The 23,958-nt window shown below is 41.8% G+C and overlaps 57 non-coding genes across 57 annotated transcripts; all 57 read right to left on the bottom strand.

The window, feature by feature from the left end:
- Window positions 1-252: 252 nt before the first annotated feature.
- Window positions 253-324, bottom strand: trnaq-cug (transfer RNA glutamine (anticodon CUG)). Its single transcript has one exon. It is a non-coding gene; the product is annotated as a tRNA-Gln (tRNA).
- Window positions 325-483: 159 nt separating this feature from the next.
- Window positions 484-556, bottom strand: trnam-cau (transfer RNA methionine (anticodon CAU)). The gene has a single exon. It is a non-coding gene; the product is annotated as a tRNA-Met (tRNA).
- Window positions 557-1,063: 507 nt separating this feature from the next.
- On the bottom strand, window positions 1,064-1,135 carry trnaq-cug (transfer RNA glutamine (anticodon CUG)). The gene has a single exon. It is a non-coding gene; the product is annotated as a tRNA-Gln (tRNA).
- Window positions 1,136-1,294: 159 nt separating this feature from the next.
- Window positions 1,295-1,367, bottom strand: trnat-cgu (transfer RNA threonine (anticodon CGU)). The gene has a single exon. It is a non-coding gene; the product is annotated as a tRNA-Thr (tRNA).
- Window positions 1,368-1,874: 507 nt separating this feature from the next.
- trnaq-cug (transfer RNA glutamine (anticodon CUG)) lies at window positions 1,875-1,946 on the bottom strand. Its single transcript has one exon. It is a non-coding gene; the product is annotated as a tRNA-Gln (tRNA).
- Window positions 1,947-2,105: 159 nt separating this feature from the next.
- On the bottom strand, window positions 2,106-2,178 carry trnam-cau (transfer RNA methionine (anticodon CAU)). Its single transcript has one exon. It is a non-coding gene; the product is annotated as a tRNA-Met (tRNA).
- Window positions 2,179-2,685: 507 nt separating this feature from the next.
- Window positions 2,686-2,757, bottom strand: trnaq-cug (transfer RNA glutamine (anticodon CUG)). The gene has a single exon. It is a non-coding gene; the product is annotated as a tRNA-Gln (tRNA).
- A 159-nt stretch (window positions 2,758-2,916) lies between these two features.
- On the bottom strand, window positions 2,917-2,989 carry trnam-cau (transfer RNA methionine (anticodon CAU)). The gene has a single exon. It is a non-coding gene; the product is annotated as a tRNA-Met (tRNA).
- A 752-nt stretch (window positions 2,990-3,741) lies between these two features.
- trnam-cau (transfer RNA methionine (anticodon CAU)) lies at window positions 3,742-3,814 on the bottom strand. The gene has a single exon. It is a non-coding gene; the product is annotated as a tRNA-Met (tRNA).
- Window positions 3,815-4,321: 507 nt separating this feature from the next.
- trnaq-cug (transfer RNA glutamine (anticodon CUG)) lies at window positions 4,322-4,393 on the bottom strand. Its single transcript has one exon. It is a non-coding gene; the product is annotated as a tRNA-Gln (tRNA).
- Window positions 4,394-4,552: 159 nt separating this feature from the next.
- Window positions 4,553-4,625, bottom strand: trnam-cau (transfer RNA methionine (anticodon CAU)). The gene has a single exon. It is a non-coding gene; the product is annotated as a tRNA-Met (tRNA).
- A 513-nt stretch (window positions 4,626-5,138) lies between these two features.
- Window positions 5,139-5,210, bottom strand: trnaq-cug (transfer RNA glutamine (anticodon CUG)). The gene has a single exon. It is a non-coding gene; the product is annotated as a tRNA-Gln (tRNA).
- A 159-nt stretch (window positions 5,211-5,369) lies between these two features.
- trnam-cau (transfer RNA methionine (anticodon CAU)) lies at window positions 5,370-5,442 on the bottom strand. Its single transcript has one exon. It is a non-coding gene; the product is annotated as a tRNA-Met (tRNA).
- Window positions 5,443-5,949: 507 nt separating this feature from the next.
- Window positions 5,950-6,021, bottom strand: trnaq-cug (transfer RNA glutamine (anticodon CUG)). The gene has a single exon. It is a non-coding gene; the product is annotated as a tRNA-Gln (tRNA).
- A 159-nt stretch (window positions 6,022-6,180) lies between these two features.
- On the bottom strand, window positions 6,181-6,253 carry trnam-cau (transfer RNA methionine (anticodon CAU)). The gene has a single exon. It is a non-coding gene; the product is annotated as a tRNA-Met (tRNA).
- A 507-nt stretch (window positions 6,254-6,760) lies between these two features.
- On the bottom strand, window positions 6,761-6,832 carry trnaq-cug (transfer RNA glutamine (anticodon CUG)). Its single transcript has one exon. It is a non-coding gene; the product is annotated as a tRNA-Gln (tRNA).
- A 159-nt stretch (window positions 6,833-6,991) lies between these two features.
- Window positions 6,992-7,064, bottom strand: trnam-cau (transfer RNA methionine (anticodon CAU)). The gene has a single exon. It is a non-coding gene; the product is annotated as a tRNA-Met (tRNA).
- Window positions 7,065-7,577: 513 nt separating this feature from the next.
- Window positions 7,578-7,649, bottom strand: trnaq-cug (transfer RNA glutamine (anticodon CUG)). The gene has a single exon. It is a non-coding gene; the product is annotated as a tRNA-Gln (tRNA).
- A 159-nt stretch (window positions 7,650-7,808) lies between these two features.
- On the bottom strand, window positions 7,809-7,881 carry trnam-cau (transfer RNA methionine (anticodon CAU)). Its single transcript has one exon. It is a non-coding gene; the product is annotated as a tRNA-Met (tRNA).
- Window positions 7,882-8,388: 507 nt separating this feature from the next.
- trnaq-cug (transfer RNA glutamine (anticodon CUG)) lies at window positions 8,389-8,460 on the bottom strand. Its single transcript has one exon. It is a non-coding gene; the product is annotated as a tRNA-Gln (tRNA).
- Window positions 8,461-8,619: 159 nt separating this feature from the next.
- Window positions 8,620-8,692, bottom strand: trnam-cau (transfer RNA methionine (anticodon CAU)). The gene has a single exon. It is a non-coding gene; the product is annotated as a tRNA-Met (tRNA).
- Window positions 8,693-9,199: 507 nt separating this feature from the next.
- Window positions 9,200-9,271, bottom strand: trnaq-cug (transfer RNA glutamine (anticodon CUG)). The gene has a single exon. It is a non-coding gene; the product is annotated as a tRNA-Gln (tRNA).
- A 159-nt stretch (window positions 9,272-9,430) lies between these two features.
- On the bottom strand, window positions 9,431-9,503 carry trnam-cau (transfer RNA methionine (anticodon CAU)). Its single transcript has one exon. It is a non-coding gene; the product is annotated as a tRNA-Met (tRNA).
- A 507-nt stretch (window positions 9,504-10,010) lies between these two features.
- Window positions 10,011-10,082, bottom strand: trnaq-cug (transfer RNA glutamine (anticodon CUG)). Its single transcript has one exon. It is a non-coding gene; the product is annotated as a tRNA-Gln (tRNA).
- Window positions 10,083-10,241: 159 nt separating this feature from the next.
- On the bottom strand, window positions 10,242-10,314 carry trnat-cgu (transfer RNA threonine (anticodon CGU)). Its single transcript has one exon. It is a non-coding gene; the product is annotated as a tRNA-Thr (tRNA).
- A 507-nt stretch (window positions 10,315-10,821) lies between these two features.
- On the bottom strand, window positions 10,822-10,893 carry trnaq-cug (transfer RNA glutamine (anticodon CUG)). The gene has a single exon. It is a non-coding gene; the product is annotated as a tRNA-Gln (tRNA).
- A 159-nt stretch (window positions 10,894-11,052) lies between these two features.
- trnam-cau (transfer RNA methionine (anticodon CAU)) lies at window positions 11,053-11,125 on the bottom strand. The gene has a single exon. It is a non-coding gene; the product is annotated as a tRNA-Met (tRNA).
- A 507-nt stretch (window positions 11,126-11,632) lies between these two features.
- trnaq-cug (transfer RNA glutamine (anticodon CUG)) lies at window positions 11,633-11,704 on the bottom strand. The gene has a single exon. It is a non-coding gene; the product is annotated as a tRNA-Gln (tRNA).
- A 159-nt stretch (window positions 11,705-11,863) lies between these two features.
- Window positions 11,864-11,936, bottom strand: trnam-cau (transfer RNA methionine (anticodon CAU)). The gene has a single exon. It is a non-coding gene; the product is annotated as a tRNA-Met (tRNA).
- Window positions 11,937-12,449: 513 nt separating this feature from the next.
- Window positions 12,450-12,521, bottom strand: trnaq-cug (transfer RNA glutamine (anticodon CUG)). Its single transcript has one exon. It is a non-coding gene; the product is annotated as a tRNA-Gln (tRNA).
- A 159-nt stretch (window positions 12,522-12,680) lies between these two features.
- On the bottom strand, window positions 12,681-12,753 carry trnam-cau (transfer RNA methionine (anticodon CAU)). The gene has a single exon. It is a non-coding gene; the product is annotated as a tRNA-Met (tRNA).
- A 507-nt stretch (window positions 12,754-13,260) lies between these two features.
- On the bottom strand, window positions 13,261-13,332 carry trnaq-cug (transfer RNA glutamine (anticodon CUG)). The gene has a single exon. It is a non-coding gene; the product is annotated as a tRNA-Gln (tRNA).
- Window positions 13,333-13,491: 159 nt separating this feature from the next.
- Window positions 13,492-13,564, bottom strand: trnat-cgu (transfer RNA threonine (anticodon CGU)). The gene has a single exon. It is a non-coding gene; the product is annotated as a tRNA-Thr (tRNA).
- A 507-nt stretch (window positions 13,565-14,071) lies between these two features.
- trnaq-cug (transfer RNA glutamine (anticodon CUG)) lies at window positions 14,072-14,143 on the bottom strand. Its single transcript has one exon. It is a non-coding gene; the product is annotated as a tRNA-Gln (tRNA).
- A 159-nt stretch (window positions 14,144-14,302) lies between these two features.
- trnam-cau (transfer RNA methionine (anticodon CAU)) lies at window positions 14,303-14,375 on the bottom strand. Its single transcript has one exon. It is a non-coding gene; the product is annotated as a tRNA-Met (tRNA).
- Window positions 14,376-14,882: 507 nt separating this feature from the next.
- Window positions 14,883-14,954, bottom strand: trnaq-cug (transfer RNA glutamine (anticodon CUG)). The gene has a single exon. It is a non-coding gene; the product is annotated as a tRNA-Gln (tRNA).
- Window positions 14,955-15,113: 159 nt separating this feature from the next.
- trnam-cau (transfer RNA methionine (anticodon CAU)) lies at window positions 15,114-15,186 on the bottom strand. Its single transcript has one exon. It is a non-coding gene; the product is annotated as a tRNA-Met (tRNA).
- Window positions 15,187-15,938: 752 nt separating this feature from the next.
- On the bottom strand, window positions 15,939-16,011 carry trnam-cau (transfer RNA methionine (anticodon CAU)). The gene has a single exon. It is a non-coding gene; the product is annotated as a tRNA-Met (tRNA).
- Window positions 16,012-16,518: 507 nt separating this feature from the next.
- trnaq-cug (transfer RNA glutamine (anticodon CUG)) lies at window positions 16,519-16,590 on the bottom strand. The gene has a single exon. It is a non-coding gene; the product is annotated as a tRNA-Gln (tRNA).
- A 159-nt stretch (window positions 16,591-16,749) lies between these two features.
- Window positions 16,750-16,822, bottom strand: trnam-cau (transfer RNA methionine (anticodon CAU)). Its single transcript has one exon. It is a non-coding gene; the product is annotated as a tRNA-Met (tRNA).
- A 507-nt stretch (window positions 16,823-17,329) lies between these two features.
- Window positions 17,330-17,401, bottom strand: trnaq-cug (transfer RNA glutamine (anticodon CUG)). Its single transcript has one exon. It is a non-coding gene; the product is annotated as a tRNA-Gln (tRNA).
- Window positions 17,402-17,560: 159 nt separating this feature from the next.
- On the bottom strand, window positions 17,561-17,633 carry trnam-cau (transfer RNA methionine (anticodon CAU)). The gene has a single exon. It is a non-coding gene; the product is annotated as a tRNA-Met (tRNA).
- A 513-nt stretch (window positions 17,634-18,146) lies between these two features.
- trnaq-cug (transfer RNA glutamine (anticodon CUG)) lies at window positions 18,147-18,218 on the bottom strand. The gene has a single exon. It is a non-coding gene; the product is annotated as a tRNA-Gln (tRNA).
- Window positions 18,219-18,377: 159 nt separating this feature from the next.
- trnam-cau (transfer RNA methionine (anticodon CAU)) lies at window positions 18,378-18,450 on the bottom strand. The gene has a single exon. It is a non-coding gene; the product is annotated as a tRNA-Met (tRNA).
- Window positions 18,451-18,957: 507 nt separating this feature from the next.
- On the bottom strand, window positions 18,958-19,029 carry trnaq-cug (transfer RNA glutamine (anticodon CUG)). Its single transcript has one exon. It is a non-coding gene; the product is annotated as a tRNA-Gln (tRNA).
- Window positions 19,030-19,188: 159 nt separating this feature from the next.
- On the bottom strand, window positions 19,189-19,261 carry trnam-cau (transfer RNA methionine (anticodon CAU)). The gene has a single exon. It is a non-coding gene; the product is annotated as a tRNA-Met (tRNA).
- A 507-nt stretch (window positions 19,262-19,768) lies between these two features.
- trnaq-cug (transfer RNA glutamine (anticodon CUG)) lies at window positions 19,769-19,840 on the bottom strand. The gene has a single exon. It is a non-coding gene; the product is annotated as a tRNA-Gln (tRNA).
- Window positions 19,841-19,999: 159 nt separating this feature from the next.
- On the bottom strand, window positions 20,000-20,072 carry trnam-cau (transfer RNA methionine (anticodon CAU)). The gene has a single exon. It is a non-coding gene; the product is annotated as a tRNA-Met (tRNA).
- Window positions 20,073-20,579: 507 nt separating this feature from the next.
- trnaq-cug (transfer RNA glutamine (anticodon CUG)) lies at window positions 20,580-20,651 on the bottom strand. The gene has a single exon. It is a non-coding gene; the product is annotated as a tRNA-Gln (tRNA).
- Window positions 20,652-20,810: 159 nt separating this feature from the next.
- trnam-cau (transfer RNA methionine (anticodon CAU)) lies at window positions 20,811-20,883 on the bottom strand. The gene has a single exon. It is a non-coding gene; the product is annotated as a tRNA-Met (tRNA).
- A 507-nt stretch (window positions 20,884-21,390) lies between these two features.
- Window positions 21,391-21,462, bottom strand: trnaq-cug (transfer RNA glutamine (anticodon CUG)). The gene has a single exon. It is a non-coding gene; the product is annotated as a tRNA-Gln (tRNA).
- Window positions 21,463-21,621: 159 nt separating this feature from the next.
- On the bottom strand, window positions 21,622-21,694 carry trnam-cau (transfer RNA methionine (anticodon CAU)). Its single transcript has one exon. It is a non-coding gene; the product is annotated as a tRNA-Met (tRNA).
- Window positions 21,695-22,201: 507 nt separating this feature from the next.
- Window positions 22,202-22,273, bottom strand: trnaq-cug (transfer RNA glutamine (anticodon CUG)). Its single transcript has one exon. It is a non-coding gene; the product is annotated as a tRNA-Gln (tRNA).
- A 159-nt stretch (window positions 22,274-22,432) lies between these two features.
- Window positions 22,433-22,505, bottom strand: trnam-cau (transfer RNA methionine (anticodon CAU)). The gene has a single exon. It is a non-coding gene; the product is annotated as a tRNA-Met (tRNA).
- Window positions 22,506-23,012: 507 nt separating this feature from the next.
- On the bottom strand, window positions 23,013-23,084 carry trnaq-cug (transfer RNA glutamine (anticodon CUG)). The gene has a single exon. It is a non-coding gene; the product is annotated as a tRNA-Gln (tRNA).
- A 159-nt stretch (window positions 23,085-23,243) lies between these two features.
- Window positions 23,244-23,316, bottom strand: trnam-cau (transfer RNA methionine (anticodon CAU)). Its single transcript has one exon. It is a non-coding gene; the product is annotated as a tRNA-Met (tRNA).
- A 507-nt stretch (window positions 23,317-23,823) lies between these two features.
- Window positions 23,824-23,895, bottom strand: trnaq-cug (transfer RNA glutamine (anticodon CUG)). The gene has a single exon. It is a non-coding gene; the product is annotated as a tRNA-Gln (tRNA).
- Between the last annotated feature and the right edge of the window lie 63 nt (window positions 23,896-23,958).

Below are 23,958 nucleotides of genomic sequence, written 5' to 3'. Positions count from 1 at the left end.
CAAATGTGTTTCATAATTAAACGTTTTTGGAATGACCGTTTTTCTGTACTTGGTCAACTAAATCATTTGAATGAAGTTGTGCCATGCCGAGTGGAAAGATTCTGTTATCTCAATTTAACACCCGAGGGTTCCCAGAATCTTTGAGTTTTCTCCATGGGAAGTCTCCAACCTTAAACGCAGCAAATTGGCCCTGCAGGTAAGAATTCTAACCAAAGACTCAAGATTGCACCACTACAAAAAGCCAAACAATAAAGGTTCCACCGAGATTTGAACTCGGATTACTGGATTCAGAGTCCAGAGTGCTAACCATTACACCATGGAACCCCAGGTAGACAAATAAACTGCCCACCTCGCCTGGTCTGCGTGAGGTGCCAGATCTCCAGCATCAAATCTATTGGACTGTTTCATTGCTGACAGAAGGAAACTTACGTAGCATTTGTGTGTGCAGGCATAACAAAATTGAGGAAAGAGCGTTAAAATCACTGCCCCGTGTGAGGGTCGAACTCACGACCTTCAGATTATGAGACTGACGCGCTGCCTACTGCGCCAACGAGGCACGAAAAGTACTTCATGTACACATTTCAAGTGTATGAGCTCAATTTGTTCCAATTACAATAAAGTCAAGATCAGCAAGGTGTAATAAGATTCATAGACAGATATCTCAAATGGCTTTTCCCAGGACTTGACACCTCAAACATTACAGGTGAACCCCCTATTGGTGTTACAGGGAGTAATTTATCTAGCTTCAATGTTTTTATGTGTCAATTGATCACCTTTTGTCTTGTTTTCGATTGCCTTTTCTATTTTATCTCAAATGTGTTTCATTATGAAATGTTTTTGGATTGGCCGTTTTTCTGTATTTGGTCAACTAAATCATTTGAATGAAGTTGTGCCATGCCGAGTGGAAAGATTCTGTTTCCTCAATTTAACACCCGAGGGTTCCCAGAATCTTTGAGTTTTCTCCATGGGAAGTCTCCAACCTTAAACGCAGCAAATTGGCCCTGCAGGTAAGAATTCTAACCAAAGACTCAAGATTGCACCACTACAAAAAGCCAAACAATTAAGGTTCCACCGAGACTTGAACTCGGATTACTGGATTCAGAGTCCAGAGTGCTAACCATTACACCATGGAACCCCAGGTAGACAAATAAACTGCCCACCTCACCTGGTCTGCGTGAGGTGCCAGATCTCCAGCATCAAATCTATTGGACTGTTTCATTGCTGACAGAAGGAAACTTACGTAGCATTTGTGTGTGCAGGCATAACAAAATTGAGGAAAGAGCGTTAAAATCACTGCCCCGTGTGAGGGTCGAACTCACGGCCTTCAGATTACGAGACTGACGCGCTGCCTACTGCGCCAACGAGGCCCGAAAAGGACTTTATGTACACATTTCAAGTGTATGAGCTCAATTTGTTTCAATTACAATAAAGTCAAGATCAGCAAGGTGTAATAAGATTCATAGACAGATATCTCAAATGGCTTTTCCCTGGACTTGACACCTCAAACATTAAAGATGAACGCCCTATTGGTGTTACAGGGACTAATATATCTGGCTTCAATGTTTTTATGTGTCAATTGATCACCTTTTGTCTTGTTTTCGATTGCCTTTTCTCTTTTATCTCAAATGTGTTTCATTATGAAATGTTTTTGGATTGGCCGTTTTTCTGTATTTGGTCAACTAAATCATTTGAATGAAGTTGTGCCATGCCGAGTGGAAAGATTCTGTTACCTCAATTTAACACCCGAGGGTTCCCAGAATCTTTGAGTTTTCTCCATGGCAAGTCTCCAACCTTAAACGCAGCAAATTGGCCCTGCAGGTAAGAATTCTAACCAAAGACTCAAGATTGCACCACTCCAAACTGCTAAACGATTAAGGTTCCACCGAGACTTGAACTCGGATTACTGGATTCAGAGTCCAGAGTGCTAACCATTACACCATGGAACCCCAGGTAGACAAATCAACTGCCCACCTCACCTGGTCTGCGTGAGGTGCCAGATGTCCAGCATCAAATCTATTGGACTGTTTCATTGCTGACAGAAGGAAACTTACGTAGCATTTGTGTGTGCAGGCATAACAAAATTGAGGAAAGAACGTTAAAATCACTGCCCCGTGTGAGGGTCGAACTCACGGCCTTCAGATTATGAGACTGACGCGCTGCCTACTGCGCCAACGAGGCCCGAAAAGGACTTTATGTACACATTTCAAGTGTATGAGCTCAATTTGTTTCAATTACAATAAAGTCAAGATCAGCAAGGTGTAATAAGATTCATAGACAGATATCTCAAATGGCTTTTCCCAGGACTTGACACCTCAAACATTAAAGATGAACGCCCTATTGGTGTTACAGGGACTAATATATCTGGCTTCAATGTTTTTATGTGTCAATTGATCACCTTTTGTCTTGTTTTCGATTGCCTTTTCTCTTTTATCTCAAATGTGTTTCATAATGAAACGTTTTTGGATTGGCCGTTTTTCTGTATTTGGTCAACTAAATCATTTTAATGAAGTTGTGCCATGCCGAGTGGAAAGATTCTGTTACCTCAATTTAACACCCGAGGGTTCCCAGAATCTTTGAGTTTTCTCCATGGGAAGTCTCCAACCTTAAACGCAGCAAATTGGCCCTGCAGGTAAGAATTCTAACCAAAGACTCAAGATTGCACCACTACAAAAAGCCAAACAATTAAGGTTCCACCGAGACTTGAACTCGGATTACTGGATTCAGAGTCCAGAGTGCTAACCATTACACCATGGAACCCCAGGTAGACAAATCAACTGCCCACCTCACCTGGTCTGCGTGAGGTGCCAGATGTCCAGCATCAAATCTATTGGACTGTTTCATTGCTGACAGAAGGAAACTTACGTAGCATTTGTGTGTGCAGGCATAACAAAATTGAGGAAAGAGCGTTAAAATCACTGCCCCGTGTGAGGGTCGAACTCACGGCCTTCAGATTATGAGAGTGACGCGCTGCCTACTGCGCCAACGAGGCCCGAAAAGGACTTTATGTACACATTTCAAGTGTATGAGCTCAATTTGTTTCAATTACAATAAAGTCAAGAGCAGCAAGGTGTAATAAGATTCATAGACAGATATCTCAAATGGCTTTTCCCTGGACTTGACACCTCAAACATTAAAGATGAACGCCCTATTGGTGTTACAGGGACTAATATATCTGGCTTCAATGTTTTTATGTGTCAATTGATCACCTTTTGTCTTGTTTTCGATTGCCTTTTCTCTTTTATCTCAAATGTGTTTCATAATGAAACGTTTTTGGATTGGCCGTTTTTCTGTATTTGGTCAACTAAATCATTTGAATGAAGTTGTGCCATGCCGAGTGGAAAGATTCTGTTACCTCAATTTAACATTAACACCCGAGGGTTCCCAGAATCTCTGAGTTTTCTCCATGGCAAGTCTCCAACCTTAAACGCAGCAAATTGGCCCTGCAGGTAAGAATTCTAACCAGGTAAGAATTCTAACCAAAGACTCAAGATTGCACCACTACAAACTGCTAAACGATTAAGGTTCCACCGAGACTTGAACTGGATTCAGAGTCCAGAGTGCTAACCATTACACCATGGAACCCCAGGTAGACAAATAAACTGCCCACCTCACCTGGTCTGCGTGAGGTGCCAGATCTCCAGCATCAAATCTATTGGACTGTTTCATTGCTGACAGAAGGAAACTTACGTAGCATTTGTGTGTGCAGGCATAACAAAATTGAGAAAAGAGCGTTAAAATCACTGCCCCGTGTGAGGGTCGAACTCACGACCTTCAGATTATGAGACTGACGCGCTGCCTACTGCGCCAACGAGACCCGAAAAGGACTTTATGTACACATTTCAAGTGTATGAGCTCAATTTGTTTCAATTACAATAAAGTCAAGAGCAGCAAGGTGTAATAAGATTCATAGACAGATATCTCAAATGGCTTTTCCCTGGACTTGACACCTCAAACATTACAGATGAACGCCCTATTGGTGTTACAGAGACTAATATATCTGGCTTCAATGTTTTTATGTGTCAATTGATCACCTTTTGTCTTGTTTTCGATTGCCTTTTCTCTTTTATCTCAAATGTGTTTCATTATGAAATGTTTTTGAATTGGCCGTTTTTCTGTATTTGGTCAACTAAATCATTTGAATGAAGTTGTGCCATGCCGAGTGGAAAGATTCTGTTACCTCAATTTAACACCCGAGGGTTCCCAGAATCTTTGAGTTTTCTCCATGGGAAGTCTCCAACCTTAAACGCAGCAAATTGGCCCTGCAGGTAAGAATTCTAACCAAAGACTCAAGATTGCACCACTACAAAAAGCCAAACAATTAAGGTTCCACCGAGACTTGAACTCGGATTACTGGATTCAGAGTCCAGAGTGCTAACCATTACACCATGGAACCCCAGGTAGACAAATAAACTGCCCACCTCACCTGGTCTGCGTGAGGTGCCAGATCTCCAGCATCAAATCTATTGGACTGTTTCATTGCTGACAGAAGGAAACTTACGTAGCATTTGTGTGTGCAGGCATAACAAAATTGAGGAAAGAGCGTTAAAATCACTGCCCCCTGTGAGGGTCGAACTCACGGCCTTCAGATTATGAGACTGACGCGCTGCCTACTGCGCCAACGAGGCCCGAAAAGGACTTTATGTACACATTTCAAGTGTATGAGCTCAATTTGTTTCAATTACAATAAAGTCAAGAGCAGCAAGGTGTAATAAGATTCATAGACAGATATCTCAAATGGCTTTTCCCTGGACTTGACACCTCAAACATTACAGATGAACGCCCTATTGGTGTTACAGAGACTAATATATCTGGCTTCAATGTTTTTATGTGTCAATTGATCACCTTTTGTCTTGTTTTCGATTGCCTTTTCTCTTTTATCTCAAATGTGTTTCATAATTAAACGTTTTTGGAATGACCGTTTTTCTGTATTTGGTCAACTAAATCATTTGAATGAAGTTGTGCCATGCCGAGTTGAAAGATTCTGTTACCTCAATTTAACATTAACACCCGAGGGTTCCCAGAATCTCTGAGTTTTCTCCATGGCAAGTCTCCAACCTTAAACGCAGCAAATTGGCCCTGCAGGTAAGAATTCTAACCAAAGACTCAAGATTGCACCACTACAAACTGCTAAACGATTAAGGTTCCACCGAGACTTGAACTCGGATTACTGGATTCAGAGTCCAGAGTGCTAACCATTACACCATGGAACCCCAGGTAGACAAATAAACTGCCCACCTCACCTGGTCTGCGTGAGGTGCCAGATCTCCAGCATCAAATCTATTGGACTGTTTCATTGCTGACAGAAGGAAACTTACGTAGCATTTGTGTGTGCAGGCATAACAAAATTGAGAAAAGAGCGTTAAAATCACTGCCCCGTGTGAGGGTCGAACTCACGACCTTCAGATTATGAGACTGACGCGCTGCCTACTGCGCCAACGAGACCCGAAAAGGACTTTATGTACACATTTCAAGTGTATGAGCTCAATTTGTTTCAATTACAATAAAGTCAAGAGCAGCAAGGTGTAATAAGATTCATAGACAGATATCTCAAATGGCTTTTCCCTGGACTTGACACCTCAAACATTACAGATGAACGCCCTATTGGTGTTACAGAGACTAATATATCTGGCTTCAATGTTTTTATGTGTCAATTGATCACCTTTTGTCTTGTTTTCGATTGCCTTTTCTCTTTTATCTCAAATGTGTTTCATTATGAAATGTTTTTGGATTGGCCGTTTTTCTGTATTTGGTCAACTAAATCATTTGAATGAAGTTGTGCCATGCCGAGTGGAAAGATTCTGTTACCTCAATTTAACACCCGAGGGTTCCCAGAATCTTTGAGTTTTCTCCATGGGAAGTCTCCAACCTTAAACGCAGCAAATTGGCCCTGCAGGTAAGAATTCTAACCAAAGACTCAAGATTGCACCACTACAAAAAGCCAAACAATTAAGGTTCCACCGAGACTTGAACTCGGATTACTGGATTCAGAGTCCAGAGTGCTAACCATTACACCATGGAACCCCAGGTAGACAAATAAACTGCCCACCTCACCTGGTCTGCGTGAGGTGCCAGATCTCCAGCATCAAATCTATTGGACTGTTTCATTGCTGACAGAAGGAAACTTACGTAGCATTTGTGTGTGCAGGCATAACAAAATTGAGGAAAGAGCGTTAAAATCACTGCCCCGTGTGAGGGTCGAACTCACGGCCTTCAGATTATGAGACTGACGCGCTGCCTACTGCGCCAACGAGGCCCGAAAAGGACTTTATGTACACATTTCAAGTGTATGAGCTCAATTTGTTTCAATTACAATAAAGTCAAAATCAGCAAGGTGTAATAAGATTCATAGACAGATATCTCAAATGGCTTTTCCCTGGACTTGACACCTCAAACATTAAAGATGAACGCCCTATTGGTGTTACAGGGACTAATATATCTGGCTTCAATGTTTTTATGTGTCAATTGATCACCTTTTGTCTTGTTTTCGATTGCCTTTTCTCTTTTATCTCAAATGTGTTTCATTATGAAATGTTTTTGGATTGGCCGTTTTTCTGTATTTGGTCAACTAAATCATTTGAATGAAGTTGTGCCATGCCGAGTGGAAAGATTCTGTTACCTCAATTTAACACCCGAGGGTTCCCAGAATCTTTGAGTTTTCTCCATGGGAAGTCTCCAACCTTAAACGCAGCAAATTGGCCCTGCAGGTAAGAATTCTAACCAAAGACTCAAGATTGCACCACTACAAAAAGCCAATCAATTAAGGTTCCACCGAGACTTGAACTCGGATTACTGGATTCAGAGTCCAGAGTGCTAACCATTACACCATGGAACCCCAGGTAGACAAATAAACTGCCCACCTCACCTGGTCTGCGTGAGGTGCCAGATCTCCAGCATCAAATCTATTGGACTGTTTCATTGCTGACAGAAGGAAACTTACGTAGCATTTGTGTGTGCAGGCATAACAAAATTGGGGAAAGAGCGTTAAAATCACTGCCCCGTGTGAGGGTCGAACTCACGGCCTTCAGATTATGAGACTGACGCGCTGCCTACTGCGCCAACGAGGCCCGAAAAGGACTTTATGTACACATTTCAAGTGTATGAGCTCAATTTGTTTCAATTACAATAAAGTCAAGATCAGCAAGGTGTAATAAGATTCATAGACAGATATCTCAAATGGCTTTTCCCTGGACTTGACACCTCAAACATTAAAGATGAACGCCCTATTGGTGTTACAGGGACTAATATATCTGGCTTCAATGTTTTTATGTGTCAATTGATCACCTTTTGTCTTGTTTTCGATTGCCTTTTCTCTTTTATCTCAAATGTGTTTCATAATGAAACGTTTTTGGATTGGCCGTTTTTCTGTATTTGGTCAACTAAATCATTTGAATGAAGTTGTGCCATGCCGGGTTGAAAGATTCTGTTACCTCAATTTAACATTAACACCCGAGGGTTCCCAGAATCTTTGAGTTTTCTCCATGGGAAGTCTCCAACCTTAAACGCAGCAAATTGGCCCTGCAGGTAAGAATTCTAACCAAAGACTCAAGATTGCACCACTACAAAAAGCCAAACAATTAAGGTTCCACCGAGACTTGAACTCGGATTACTGGATTCAGAGTCCAGAGTGCTAACCATTACACCATGGAACCCCAGGTAGACAAATAAACTGCCCACCTCACCTGGTCTGCGTGAGGTGCCAGATCTCCAGCATCAAATCTATTGGACTGTTTCATTGCTGACAGAAGGAAACTTACGTAGCATTTGTGTGTGCAGGCATAACAAAATTGAGAAAAGAGCGTTAAAATCACTGCCCCGTGTGAGGGTCGAACTCACGACCTTCAGATTATGAGACTGACGCGCTGCCTACTGCGCCAACGAGGCCCGAAAAGGACTTTATGTACACATTTCAAGTGTATGAGCTCAATTTGTTTCAATTACAATAAAGTCAAGAGCAGCAAGGTGTAATAAGATTCATAGACAGATATCTCAAATGGCTTTTCCCTGGACTTGACACCTCAAACATTACAGATGAACGCCCTATTGGTGTTACAGAGACTAATATATCTGGCTTCAATGTTTTTATGTGTCAATTGATCACCTTTTGTCTTGTTTTCGATTGCCTTTTCTCTTTTATCTCAAATGTGTTTCATAATTAAACGTTTTTGGAATGACCGTTTTTCTGTATTTGGTCAACTAAATCATTTGAATGAAGTTGTGCCATGCCGAGTGGAAAGATTCTGTTTCCTCAATTTAACACCCGAGGGTTCCCAGAATCTCTGAGTTTTCTCCATGGCAAGTCCCCAACCTTAAACGCAGCAAATTGGCCCTGCAGGTAAGAATTCTAACCAAAGACTCAAGATTGCACCACTACAAACAGCTAAACGATTAAGGTTCCACCGAGACTTGAACTCGGATTACTGGATTCAGAGTCCAGAGTGCTAACCATTACACCATGGAACCCCAGGTAGACAAATAAACTGCCCACCTCACCTGGTCTGCGTGAGGTGCCAGATCTCCAGCATCAAATCTATTGGACTGTTTCATTGCTGACAGAAGGAAACTTACGTAGCATTTGTGTGTGCAGGTATAACAAAATTGAGGAAAGAGCGTTAAAATCACTGCCCCGTGTGAGGGTCGAACTCACGGCCTTCAGATTATGAGACTGACGCGCTGCCTACTGCGCCAACGAGGCCCGAAAAGGACTTTATGTACACATTTCAAGTGTATGAGCTCAATTTGTTTCAATTACAATAAAGTCAAGATCAGCAAGGTGTAATAAGATTCATAGACAGATATCTCAAATGGCTTTTCCCTGGACTTGACACCTCAAACATTACAGATGAACGCCCTATTGGTGTTACAGAGACTAATATATCTGGCTTCAATGTTTTTATGTGTCAATTGATCACCTTTTGTCTTGTTTTCGATTGCCTTTTCTCTTTTATCTCAAATGTGTTTCATAATTAAACGTTTTTGGAATGACCGTTTTTCTGTATTTGGTCAACTAAATCATTTGAATGAAGTTGTGCCATGCCGAGTGGAAAGATTCTGTTTCCTCAATTTAACACCCGAGGGTTCCCAGAATCTTTGAGTTTTCTCCATGGGAAGTCTCCAACCTTAAACGCAGCAAATTGGCCCTGCAGGTAAGAATTCTAACCAAAGACTCAAGATTGCACCACTACAAAAAGCCAAACAATTAAGGTTCCACCGAGACTTGAACTCGGATTACTGGATTCAGAGTCCAGAGTGCTAACCATTACACCATGGAACCCCAGGTAGACAAATAAACTGCCCACCTCACCTGGTCTGCGTGAGGTGCCAGATCTCCAGCATCAAATCTATTGGACTGTTTCATTGCTGACAGAAGGAAACTTACGTAGCATTTGTGTGTGCAGGCATAACAAAATTGAGGAAAGAGCGTTACAATCACTGCCCCGTGTGAGGGTCGAACTCACGACCTTCAGATTATGAGACTGACGCGCTGCCTACTGCACCAACGAGGCACGAAAAGGAGTTCATGTACACATTTCAAGTGTATGAGCTCAATTTGTTTCAATTACAATAAAGTCAAGAGCAGCAAGGGGTAATAAGATTCATAGACAGATATCTCAAATGGCTTTTCCCAGGACTTGACACCTCAAACATTACAGGTGAACCCCCTATTGGTGTTACAGGGAGTAATTTATCTAGCTTCAATGTTTTTATGTGTCAATTGATCACCTTTTGTCTTGTTTTCGATTGCCTTTTCTCTTTTATCTCAAATGTGTTTCATTATGAAATGTTTTTGGATTGGCCGTTTTTCTGTATTTGGTCAACTAAATCATTTGAATGAAGTTGTGCCATGCCGAGTGGAAAGATTCTGTTTCCTCAATTTAACACCCGAGGGTTCCCAGAATCTTTGAGTTTTCTCCATGGGAAGTCTCCAACCTTAAACGCAGCAAATTGGCCCTGCAGGTAAGAATTCTAACCAAAGACTCAAGATTGCACCACTACAAAAAGCCAAACAATTAAGGTTCCACCGAGACTTGAACTCGGATTACTGGATTCAGAGTCCAGAGTGCTAACCATTACACCATGGAACCCCAGGTAGACAAATAAACTGCCCACCTCACCTGGTCTGCGTGAGGTGCCAGATCTCCAGCATCAAATCTATTGGACTGTTTCATTGCTGACAGAAGGAAACTTACGTAGCATTTGTGTGTGCAGGCATAACAAAATTGAGGAAAGAGCGTTAAAATCACTGCCCCGTGTGAGGGTCGAACTCACGGCCTTCAGATTACGAGACTGACGCGCTGCCTACTGCGCCAACGAGGCCCGAAAAGGACTTTATGTACACATTTCAAGTGTATGAGCTCAATTTGTTTCAATTACAATAAAGTCAAGATCAGCAAGGTGTAATAAGATTCATAGACAGATATCTCAAATGGCTTTTCCCTGGACTTGACACCTCAAACATTAAAGATGAACGCCCTATTGGTGTTACAGGGACTAATATATCTGGCTTCAATGTTTTTATGTGTCAATTGATCACCTTTTGTCTTGTTTTCGATTGCCTTTTCTCTTTTATCTCAAATGTGTTTCATTATGAAATGTTTTTGGATTGGCCGTTTTTCTGTATTTGGTCAACTAAATCATTTGAATGAAGTTGTGCCATGCCGAGTGGAAAGATTCTGTTACCTCAATTTAACACCCGAGGGTTCCCAGAATCTTTGAGTTTTCTCCATGGCAAGTCTCCAACCTTAAACGCAGCAAATTGGCCCTGCAGGTAAGAATTCTAACCAAAGACTCAAGATTGCACCACTCCAAACTGCTAAACGATTAAGGTTCCACCGAGACTTGAACTCGGATTACTGGATTCAGAGTCCAGAGTGCTAACCATTACACCATGGAACCCCAGGTAGACAAATCAACTGCCCACCTCACCTGGTCTGCGTGAGGTGCCAGATGTCCAGCATCAAATCTATTGGACTGTTTCATTGCTGACAGAAGGAAACTTACGTAGCATTTGTGTGTGCAGGCATAACAAAATTGAGGAAAGAACGTTAAAATCACTGCCCCGTGTGAGGGTCGAACTCACGGCCTTCAGATTATGAGACTGACGCGCTGCCTACTGCGCCAACGAGGCCCGAAAAGGACTTTATGTACACATTTCAAGTGTATGAGCTCAATTTGTTTCAATTACAATAAAGTCAAGATCAGCAAGGTGTAATAAGATTCATAGACAGATATCTCAAATGGCTTTTCCCAGGACTTGACACCTCAAACATTAAAGATGAACGCCCTATTGGTGTTACAGGGACTAATATATCTGGCTTCAATGTTTTTATGTGTCAATTGATCACCTTTTGTCTTGTTTTCGATTGCCTTTTCTCTTTTATCTCAAATGTGTTTCATTATGAAATGTTTTTGGATTGGCCGTTTTTCTGTATTTGGTCAACTAAATCATTTGAATGAAGTTGTGCCATGCCGAGTGGAAAGATTCTGTTACCTCAATTTAACACCCGAGGGTTCCCAGAATCTTTGAGTTTTCTCCATGGGAAGTCTCCAACCTTAAACGCAGCAAATTGGCCCTGCAGGTAAGAATTCTAACCAAAGACTCAAGATTGCACCACTACAAAAAGCCAATCAATTAAGGTTCCACCGAGACTTGAACTCGGATTACTGGATTCAGAGTCCAGAGTGCTAACCATTACACCATGGAACCCCAGGTAGACAAATAAACTGCCCACCTCACCTGGTCTGCGTGAGGTGCCAGATCTCCAGCATCAAATCTATTGGACTGTTTCATTGCTGACAGAAGGAAACTTACGTAGCATTTGTGTGTGCAGGCATAACAAAATTGGGGAAAGAGCGTTAAAATCACTGCCCCGTGTGAGGGTCGAACTCACGGCCTTCAGATTATGAGACTGACGCGCTGCCTACTGCGCCAACGAGGCCCGAAAAGGACTTTATGTACACATTTCAAGTGTATGAGCTCAATTTGTTTCAATTACAATAAAGTCAAGATCAGCAAGGTGTAATAAGATTCATAGACAGATATCTCAAATGGCTTTTCCCTGGACTTGACACCTCAAACATTAAAGATGAACGCCCTATTGGTGTTACAGGGACTAATATATCTGGCTTCAATGTTTTTATGTGTCAATTGATCACCTTTTGTCTTGTTTTCGATTGCCTTTTCTCTTTTATCTCAAATGTGTTTCATAATGAAACGTTTTTGGATTGGCCGTTTTTCTGTATTTGGTCAACTAAATCATTTGAATGAAGTTGTGCCATGCCGGGTTGAAAGATTCTGTTACCTCAATTTAACATTAACACCCGAGGGTTCCCAGAATCTTTGAGTTTTCTCCATGGGAAGTCTCCAACCTTAAACGCAGCAAATTGGCCCTGCAGGTAAGAATTCTAACCAAAGACTCAAGATTGCACCACTACAAAAAGCCAAACAATAAAGGTTCCACCGAGACTTGAACTCGGATTACTGGATTCAGAGTCCAGAGTGCTAACCATTACACCATGGAACCCCAGGTAGACAAATAAACTGCCCACCTCGCCTGGTCTGCGTGAGGTGCCAGATCTCCAGCATCAAATCTATTGGACTGTTTCATTGCTGACAGAAGGAAACTTACGTAGCATTTGTGTGTGCAGGCATAACAAAATTGAGGAAAGAGCGTTAAAATCACTGCCCCGTGTGAGGGTCGAACTCACGACCTTCAGATTATGAGACTGACGCGCTGCCTACTGCGCCAACGAGGCACGAAAAGTACTTCATGTACACATTTCAAGTGTATGAGCTCAATTTGTTTCAATTACAATAAAGTCAAGATCAGCAAGGTGTAATAAGATTCATAGACAGATATCTCAAATGGCTTTTCCCAGGACTTGACACCTCAAACATTACAGGTGAACCCCCTATTGGTGTTACAGGGAGTAATTTATCTAGCTTCAATGTTTTTATGTGTCAATTGATCACCTTTTGTCTTGTTTTCGATTGCCTTTTCTATTTTATCTCAAATGTGTTTCATTATGAAATGTTTTTGGATTGGCCGTTTTTCTGTATTTGGTCAACTAAATCATTTGAATGAAGTTGTGCCATGCCGAGTGGAAAGATTCTGTTTCCTCAATTTAACACCCGAGGGTTCCCAGAATCTTTGAGTTTTCTCCATGGGAAGTCTCCAACCTTAAACGCAGCAAATTGGCCCTGCAGGTAAGAATTCTAACCAAAGACTCAAGATTGCACCACTACAAAAAGCCAAACAATTAAGGTTCCACCGAGACTTGAACTCGGATTACTGGATTCAGAGTCCAGAGTGCTAACCATTACACCATGGAACCCCAGGTAGACAAATAAACTGCCCACCTCACCTGGTCTGCGTGAGGTGCCAGATCTCCAGCATCAAATCTATTGGACTGTTTCATTGCTGACAGAAGGAAACTTACGTAGCATTTGTGTGTGCAGGCATAACAAAATTGAGGAAAGAGCGTTAAAATCACTGCCCCGTGTGAGGGTCGAACTCACGGCCTTCAGATTACGAGACTGACGCGCTGCCTACTGCGCCAACGAGGCCCGAAAAGGACTTTATGTACACATTTCAAGTGTATGAGCTCAATTTGTTTCAATTACAATAAAGTCAAGATCAGCAAGGTGTAATAAGATTCATAGACAGATATCTCAAATGGCTTTTCCCTGGACTTGACACCTCAAACATTAAAGATGAACGCCCTATTGGTGTTACAGGGACTAATATATCTGGCTTCAATGTTTTTATGTGTCAATTGATCACCTTTTGTCTTGTTTTCGATTGCCTTTTCTCTTTTATCTCAAATGTGTTTCATTATGAAATGTTTTTGGATTGGCCGTTTTTCTGTATTTGGTCAACTAAATCATTTGAATGAAGTTGTGCCATGCCGAGTGGAAAGATTCTGTTACCTCAATTTAACACCCGAGGGTTCCCAGAATCTTTGAGTTTTCTCCATGGCAAGTCTCCAACCTTAAACGCAGCAAATTGGCCCTGCAGGTAAGAATTCTAACCAAAGACTCAAGATTGCACCACTCCAAACTGCTAAACGATTAAGGTTCCACCGAGACTTGAACTCGGATTACTGGATTCAGAGTCCAGAGTGCTAACCATTACACCATGGAACCCCAGGTAGACAAATCAACTGCCCACCTCACCTGGTCTGCGTGAGGTGCCAGATGTCCAGCATCAAATCTATTGGACTGTTTCATTGCTGACAGAAGGAAACTTACGTAGCATTTGTGTGTGCAGGCATAACAAAATTGAGGAAAGAACGTTAAAATCACTGCCCCGTGTGAGGGTCGAACTCACGGCCTTCAGATTATGAGACTGACGCGCTGCCTACTGCGCCAACGAGGCCCGAAAAGGACTTTATGTACACATTTCAAGTGTATGAGCTCAATTTGTTTCAATTACAATAAAGTCAAGATCAGCAAGGTGTAATAAGATTCATAGACAGATATCTCAAATGGCTTTTCCCAGGACTTGACACCTCAAACATTAAAGATGAACGCCCTATTGGTGTTACAGGGACTAATATATCTGGCTTCAATGTTTTTATGTGTCAATTGATCACCTTTTGTCTTGTTTTCGATTGCCTTTTCTCTTTTATCTCAAATGTGTTTCATAATGAAACGTTTTTGGATTGGCCGTTTTTCTGTATTTGGTCAACTAAATCATTTTAATGAAGTTGTGCCATGCCGAGTGGAAAGATTCTGTTACCTCAATTTAACACCCGAGGGTTCCCAGAATCTTTGAGTTTTCTCCATGGGAAGTCTCCAACCTTAAACGCAGCAAATTGGCCCTGCAGGTAAGAATTCTAACCAAAGACTCAAGATTGCACCACTACAAAAAGCCAAACAATTAAGGTTCCACCGAGACTTGAACTCGGATTACTGGATTCAGAGTCCAGAGTGCTAACCATTACACCATGGAACCCCAGGTAGACAAATCAACTGCCCACCTCACCTGGTCTGCGTGAGGTGCCAGATGTCCAGCATCAAATCTATTGGACTGTTTCATTGCTGACAGAAGGAAACTTACGTAGCATTTGTGTGTGCAGGCATAACAAAATTGAGGAAAGAGCGTTAAAATCACTGCCCCGTGTGAGGGTCGAACTCACGGCCTTCAGATTATGAGAGTGACGCGCTGCCTACTGCGCCAACGAGGCCCGAAAAGGACTTTATGTACACATTTCAAGTGTATGAGCTCAATTTGTTTCAATTACAATAAAGTCAAGAGCAGCAAGGTGTAATAAGATTCATAGACAGATATCTCAAATGGCTTTTCCCTGGACTTGACACCTCAAACATTAAAGATGAACGCCCTATTGGTGTTACAGGGACTAATATATCTGGCTTCAATGTTTTTATGTGTCAATTGATCACCTTTTGTCTTGTTTTCGATTGCCTTTTCTCTTTTATCTCAAATGTGTTTCATAATGAAACGTTTTTGGATTGGCCGTTTTTCTGTATTTGGTCAACTAAATCATTTGAATGAAGTTGTGCCATGCCGAGTGGAAAGATTCTGTTACCTCAATTTAACATTAACACCCGAGGGTTCCCAGAATCTCTGAGTTTTCTCCATGGCAAGTCTCCAACCTTAAACGCAGCAAATTGGCCCTGCAGGTAAGAATTCTAACCAGGTAAGAATTCTAACCAAAGACTCAAGATTGCACCACTACAAACTGCTAAACGATTAAGGTTCCACCGAGACTCGAACTGGATTCAGAGTCCAGAGTGCTAACCATTACACCATGGAACCCCAGGTAGACAAATAAACTGCCCACCTCACCTGGTCTGCGTGAGGTGCCAGATCTCCAGCATCAAATCTATTGGACTGTTTCATTGCTGACAGAAGGAAACTTACGTAGCATTTGTGTGTGCAGGCATAACAAAATTGAGAAAAGAGCGTTAAAATCACTGCCCCGTGTGAGGGTCGAACTCACGACCTTCAGATTATGAGACTGACGCGCTGCCTACTGCGCCAACGAGACCCGAAAAGGACTTTATGTACACATTTCAAGTGTATGAGCTCAATTTGTTTCAATTACAATAAAGTCAAGAGCAGCAAGGTGTAATAAGATTCATAGACAGATATCTCAAATGGCTTTTCCCTGGACTTGACACCTCAAACATTACAGATGAACGCCCTATTGGTGTTACAGAGACTAATATATCTGGCTTCAATGTTTTTATGTGTCAATTGATCACCTTTTGTCTTGTTTTCGATTGCCTTTTCTCTTTTATCTCAAATGTGTTTCATTATGAAATGTTTTTGAATTGGCCGTTTTTCTGTATTTGGTCAACTAAATCATTTGAATGAAGTTGTGCCATGCCGAGTGGAAAGATTCTGTTACCTCAATTTAACACCCGAGGGTTCCCAGAATCTTTGAGTTTTCTCCATGGCAAGTCTCCAACCTTAAACGCAGCAAATTGGCCCTGCAGGTAAGAATTCTAACCAAAGACTCAAGATTGCACCACTCCAAACTGCTAAACGATTAAGGTTCCACCCAGACTTGAACTCGGATTACTGGATTCAGAGTCCAGAGTGCTAACCATTACACCATGGAACCCCAGGTAGACAAATCAACTGCCCACCTCACCTGGTCTGCGTGAGGTGCCAGATGTCCAGCATCAAATCTATTGGACTGTTTCATTGCTGACAGAAGGAAACTTACGTAGCATTTGTGTGTGCAGGCATAACAAAATTGAGAAAAGAGCGTTAAAATCACTGCCCCGTGTGAGGGTCGAACTCACGACCTTCAGATTATGAGACTGACGCGCTGCCTACTGCGCCAACGAGGCCCGAAAAGGACTTTATGTACACATTTCAAGTGTATGAGCTCAATTTGTTTCAATTACAATAAAGTCAAGAGCAGCAAGGTGTAATAAGATTCATAGACAGATATCTCAAATGGCTTTTCCCTGGACTTGACACCTCAAACATTAAAGATGAACGCCCTATTGGTGTTACAGGGACTAATATATCTGGCTTCAATGTTTTTATGTGTCAATTGATCACCTTTTGTCTTGTTTTCGATTGCCTTTTCTCTTTTATCTCAAATGTGTTTCATTATGAAATGTTTTTGGATTGGCCGTTTTTCTGTATTTGGTCAACTAAATCATTTGAATGAAGTTGTGCCATGCCGAGTGGAAAGATTCTGTTACCTCAATTTAACACCCGAGGGTTCCCAGAATCTTTGAGTTTTCTCCATGGGAAGTCTCCAACCTTAAACGCAGCAAATTGGCCCTGCAGGTAAGAATTCTAACCAAAGACTCAAGATTGCACCACTACAAAAAGCCAATCAATTAAGGTTCCACCGAGACTTGAACTCGGATTACTGGATTCAGAGTCCAGAGTGCTAACCATTACACCATGGAACCCCAGGTAGACAAATAAACTGCCCACCTCACCTGGTCTGCGTGAGGTGCCAGATCTCCAGCATCAAATCTATTGGACTGTTTCATTGCTGACAGAAGGAAACTTACGTAGCATTTGTGTGTGCAGGCATAACAAAATTGGGGAAAGAGCGTTAAAATCACTGCCCCGTGTGAGGGTCGAACTCACGGCCTTCAGATTATGAGACTGACGCGCTGCCTACTGCGCCAACGAGGCCCGAAAAGGACTTTATGTACACATTTCAAGTGTATGAGCTCAATTTGTTTCAATTACAATAAAGTCAAGATCAGCAAGGTGTAATAAGATTCATAGACAGATATCTCAAATGGCTTTTCCCTGGACTTGACACCTCAAACATTAAAGATGAACGCCCTATTGGTGTTACAGGGACTAATATATCTGGCTTCAATGTTTTTATGTGTCAATTGATCACCTTTTGTCTTGTTTTCGATTGCCTTTTCTCTTTTATCTCAAATGTGTTTCATAATGAAACGTTTTTGGATTGGCCGTTTTTCTGTATTTGGTCAACTAAATCATTTGAATGAAGTTGTGCCATGCCGGGTTGAAAGATTCTGTTACCTCAATTTAACATTAACACCCGAGGGTTCCCAGAATCTCTGAGTTTTCTCCATGGCAAGTCTCCAACCTTAAACGCAGCAAATTGGCCCTGCAGGTAAGAATTCTAACCAAAGACTCAAGATTGCACCACTACAAACTGCTAAACGATTAAGGTTCCACCGAGACTTGAACTCCGATTACTGGATTCAGAGTCCAGAGTGCTAACCATTACACCATGGAACCCCAGGTAGACAAATAAACTGCCCACCTCACCTGGTCTGCGTGAGGTGCCAGATCTCCAGCATCAAATCTATTGGACTGTTTCATTGCTGACAGAAGGAAACTTACGTAGCATTTGTGTGTGCAGGCATAACAAAATTGAGAAAAGAGCGTTAAAATCACTGCCCCGTGTGAGGGTCGAACTCACGACCTTCAGATTATGAGACTTACGCGCTGCCTACTGCGCCAACGAGGCCCGAAAAGGACTTTATGTACACATTTCAAGTGTATGAGCTCAATTTGTTTCAATTACAATAAAGTCAAGAGCAGCAAGGTGTAATAAGATTCATAGACAGATATCTCAAATGGCTTTTCCCTGGACTTGACACCTCAAACATTACAGATGAACGCCCTATTGGTGTTACAGAGACTAATATATCTGGCTTCAATGTTTTTATGTGTCAATTGATCACCTTTTGTCTTGTTTTCGATTGCCTTTTCTCTTTTATCTCAAATGTGTTTCATAATTAAACGTTTTTGGAATGACCGTTTTTCTGTATTTGGTCAACTAAATCATTTGAATGAAGTTGTGCCATGCCGAGTGGAAAGATTCTGTTATCTCAATTTAACACCCGAGGGTTCCCAGAATCTTTGAGTTTTCTCCATGGGAAGTCTCCAACCTTAAACGCAGCAAATTGGCCCTGCAGGTAAGAATTCTAACCAAAGACTCAAGATTGCACCACTACAAAAAGCCAAACAATAAAGGTTCCACCGAGACTTGAACTCGGATTACTGGATTCAGAGTCCAGAGTGCTAACCATTACACCATGGAACCCCAGGTAGACAAATAAACTGCCCACCTCGCCTGGTCTGCGTGAGGTGCCAGATCTCCAGCATCAAATCTATTGGACTGTTTCATTGCTGACAGAAGGAAACTTACGTAGCATTTGTGTGTGCAGGCATAACAAAATTGAGGAAAGAGCGTTAAAATCACTGCCCCGTGTGAGGGTCGAACTCACGACCTTCAGATTATGAGACTGACGCGCTGCCTACTGCGCCAACGAGGCACGAAAAGTACTTCATGTACACATTTCAAGTGTATGAGCTCAATTTGTTTCAATTACAATAAAGTCAAGATCAGCAAGGTGTAATAAGATTCATAGACAGATATCTCAAATGGCTTTTCCCAGGACTTGACACCTCAAACATTACAGGTGAACCCCCTATTGGTGTTACAGGGAGTAATTTATCTAGCTTCAATGTTTTTATGTGTCAATTGATCACCTTTTGTCTTGTTTTCGATTGCCTTTTCTCTTTTATCTCAAATGTGTTTCATTATGAAATGTTTTTGGATTGGCCGTTTTTCTGTATTTGGTCAACTAAATCATTTGAATGAAGTTGTGCCATGCCGAGTGGAAAGATTCTGTTACCTCAATTTAACACCCGAGGGTTCCCAGAATCTTTGAGTTTTCTCCATGGCAAGTCTCCAACCTTAAACGCAGCAAATTGGCCCTGCAGGTAAGAATTCTAACCAAAGACTCAAGATTGCACCACTCCAAACTGCTAAACGATTAAGGTTCCACCCAGACTTGAACTCGGATTACTGGATTCAGAGTCCAGAGTGCTAACCATTACACCATGGAACCCCAGGTAGACAAATCAACTGCCCACCTCACCTGGTCTGCGTGAGGTGCCAGATGTCCAGCATCAAATCTATTGGACTGTTTCATTGCTGACAGAAGGAAACTTACGTAGCATTTGTGTGTGCAGGCATAACAAAATTGAGAAAAGAGCGTTAAAATCACTGCCCCGTGTGAGGGTCGAACTCACGACCTTCAGATTATGAGACTGACGCGCTGCCTACTGCGCCAACGAGGCCCGAAAAGGACTTTATGTACACATTTCAAGTGTATGAGCTCAATTTGTTTCAATTACAATAAAGTCAAGAGCAGCAAGGTGTAATAAGATTCATAGACAGATATCTCAAATGGCTTTTCCCTGGACTTGACACCTCAAACATTACAGATGAACGCCCTATTGGTGTTACAGAGACTAATATATCTGGCTTCAATGTTTTTATGTGTCAATTGATCACCTTTTGTCTTGTTTTCGATTGCCTTTTCTCTTTTATCTCAAATGTGTTTCATAATTAAACGTTTTTGGAATGACCGTTTTTCTGTATTTGGTCAACTAAATCATTTGAATGAAGTTGTGCCATGCCGAGTGGAAAGATTCTGTTATCTCAATTTAACACCCGAGGGTTCCCAGAATCTTTGAGTTTTCTCCATGGGAAGTCTCCAACCTTAAACGCAGCAAATTGGCCCTGCAGGTAAGAATTCTAACCAAAGACTCAAGATTGCACCACTACAAAAAGCCAAACAATAAAGGTTCCACCGAGACTTGAACTCGGATTACTGGATTCAGAGTCCAGAGTGCTAACCATTACACCATGGAACCCCAGGTAGACAAATAAACTGCCCACCTCGCCTGGTCTGCGTGAGGTGCCAGATCTCCAGCATCAAATCTATTGGACTGTTTCATTGCTGACAGAAGGAAACTTACGTAGCATTTGTGTGTGCAGGCATAACAAAATTGAGGAAAGAGCGTTAAAATCACTGCCCCGTGTGAGTGTCGAACTCACGACCTTCAGATTATGAGACTGACGCGCTGCCTACTGCGCCAACGAGGCACGAAAAGTACTTCATGTACACATTTCAAGTGTATGAGCTCAATTTGTTTCAATTACAATAAAGTCAAGATCAGCAAGGTGTAATAAGATTCATAGACAGATATCTCAAATGGCTTTTCCCAGGACTTGACACCTCAAACATTACAGGTGAACCCCCTATTGGTGTTACAGGGAGTAATTTATCTAGCTTCAATGTTTTTATGTGTCAATTGATCACCTTTTGTCTTGTTTTCGATTGCCTTTTCTCTTTTATCTCAAATGTGTTTCATTATGAAATGTTTTTGGATTGGCCGTTTTTCTGTATTTGGTCAACTAAATCATTTGAATGAAGTTGTGCCATGCCGAGTGGAAAGATTCTGTTACCTCAATTTAACACCCGAGGGTTCCCAGAATCTTTGAGTTTTCTCCATGGCAAGTCTCCAACCTTAAACGCAGCAAATTGGCCCTGCAGGTAAGAATTCTAACCAAAGACTCAAGATTGCACCACTCCAAACTGCTAAACGATTAAGGTTCCACCCAGACTTGAACTCGGATTACTGGATTCAGAGTCCAGAGTGCTAACCATTACACCATGGAACCCCAGGTAGACAAATCAACTGCCCACCTCACCTGGTCTGCGTGAGGTGCCAGATGTCCAGCATCAAATCTATTGGACTGTTTCATTGCTGACAGAAGGAAACTTACGTAGCATTTGTGTGTGCAGGCATAACAAAATTGAGAAAAGAGCGTTAAAATCACTGCCCCGTGTGAGGGTCGAACTCACGACCTTCAGATTATGAGACTGACGCGCTGCCTACTGCGCCAACGAGGCCCGAAAAGGACTTTATGTACACATTTCAAGTGTATGAGCTCAATTTGTTTCAATTACAATAAAGTCAAGAGCAGCAAGGTGTAATAAGATTCATAGACAGATATCTCAAATGGCTTTTCCCTGGACTTGACACCTCAAACATTACAGATGAACGCCCTATTGGTGTTACAGAGACTAATATATCTGGCTTCAATGTTTTTATGTGTCAATTGATCACCTTTTGTCTTGTTTTCGATTGCCTTTTCTCTTTTATCTCAAATGTGTTTCATAATTAAACGTTTTTGGAATGACCGTTTTTCTGTATTTGGTCAACTAAATCATTTGAATGAAGTTGTGCCATGCCGAGTGGAAAGATTCTGTTATCTCAATTTAACACCCGAGGGTTCCCAGAATCTTTGAGTTTTCTCCATGGGAAGTCTCCAACCTTAAACGCAGCAAATTGGCCCTGCAGGTAAGAATTCTAACCAAAGACTCAAGATTGCACCACTACAAAAAGCCAAACAATAAAGGTTCCACCGAGACTTGAACTCGGATTACTGGATTCAGAGTCCAGAGTGCTAACCATTACACCATGGAACCCCAGGTAGACAAATAAACTGCCCACCTCGCCTGGTCTGCGTGAGGTGCCAGATCTCCAGCATCAAATCTATTGGACTGTTTCATTGCTGACAGAAGGAAACTTACGTAGCATTTGTGTGTGCAGGCATAACAAAATTGAGGAAAGAGCGTTAAAATCACTGCCCCGTGTGAGGGTCGAACTCACGACCTTCAGATTATGAGACTGACGCGCTGCCTACTGCGCCAACGAGGCACGAAAAGTACTTCATGTACACATTTCAAGTGTATGAGCTCAATTTGTTTCAATTACAATAAAGTCAAGATCAGCAAGGTGTAATAAGATTCATAGACAGATATCTCAAATGGCTTTTCCCAGGACTTGACACCTCAAACATTACAGGTGAACCCCCTATTGGTGTTACAGGGAGTAATTTATCTAGCTTCAATGTTTTTATGTGTCAATTGATCACCTTTTGTCTTGTTTTCGATTGCCTTTTCTCTTTTATCTCAAATGTGTTTCATTATGAAATGTTTTTGGATTGGCCGTTTTTCTGTATTTGGTCAACTAAATCATTTGAATGAAGTTGTGCCATGCCGAGTGGAAAGATTCTGTTACCTCAATTTAACACCCGAGGGTTCCCAGAATCTTTGAGTTTTCTCCATGGCAAGTCTCCAACCTTAAACGCAGCAAATTGGCCCTGCAGGTAAGAATTCTAACCAAAGACTCAAGATTGCACCACTCCAAACTGCTAAACGATTAAGGTTCCACCCAGACTTGAACTCGGATTACTGGATTCAGAGTCCAGAGTGCTAACCATTACACCATGGAACCCCAGGTAGACAAATCAACTGCCCACCTCACCTGGTCTGCGTGAGGTGCCAGATGTCCAGCATCAAATCTATTGGACTGTTTCATTGCTGACAGAAGGAAACTTACGTAGCATTTGTGTGTGCAGGCATAACAAAATTGAGAAAAGAGCGTTAAAATCACTGCCCCGTGTGAGGGTCGAACTCACGACCTTCAGATTATGAGACTGACGCGCTGCCTACTGCGCCAACGAGGCCCGAAAAGGACTTTATGTACACATTTCAAGTGTATGAGCTCAATTTGTTTCAATTACAATAAAGTCAAGAGCAGCAAGGTGTAATAAGATTCATAGACAGATATCTCAAATGGCTTTTCCCTGGACTTGACACCTCAAACATTACAGATGAACGCCCTATTGGTGTTACAGAGACTAATATATCTGGCTTCAATGTTTTTATGTGTCAATTGATCACCTTTTGTCTTGTTTTCGATTGCCTTTTCTCTTTTATCTCAAATGTGTTTCATAATTAAACGTTTTTGGAATGACCGTTTTTCTGTATTTGGTCAACTAAATCATTTGAATGAAGTTGTGCCATGCCGAGTGGAAAGATTCTGTTATCTCAATTTAACACCCGAGGGTTCCCAGAATCTTTGAGTTTTCTCCATGGGAAGTCTCCAACCTTAAACGCAGCAAATTGGCCCTGCAGGTAAGAATTCTAACCAAAGACTCAAGATTGCACCACTACAAAAAGCCAAACAATAAAGGTTCCACCGAGACTTGAACTCGGATTACTGGATTCAGAGTCCAGAGTGCTAACCATTACACCATGGAACCCCAGGTAGACAAATAAACTGCCCACCTCGCCTGGTCTGCGTGAGGTGCCAGATCTCCAGCATC

This window comes from Pungitius pungitius, chromosome 6, assembly GCF_949316345.1.
Source record: "Pungitius pungitius chromosome 6, fPunPun2.1, whole genome shotgun sequence".
Taxonomy (NCBI): domain Eukaryota; kingdom Metazoa; phylum Chordata; class Actinopteri; order Perciformes; family Gasterosteidae; genus Pungitius; species Pungitius pungitius.
This window is presented reverse-complemented; position numbering and strand designations above follow the sequence as displayed.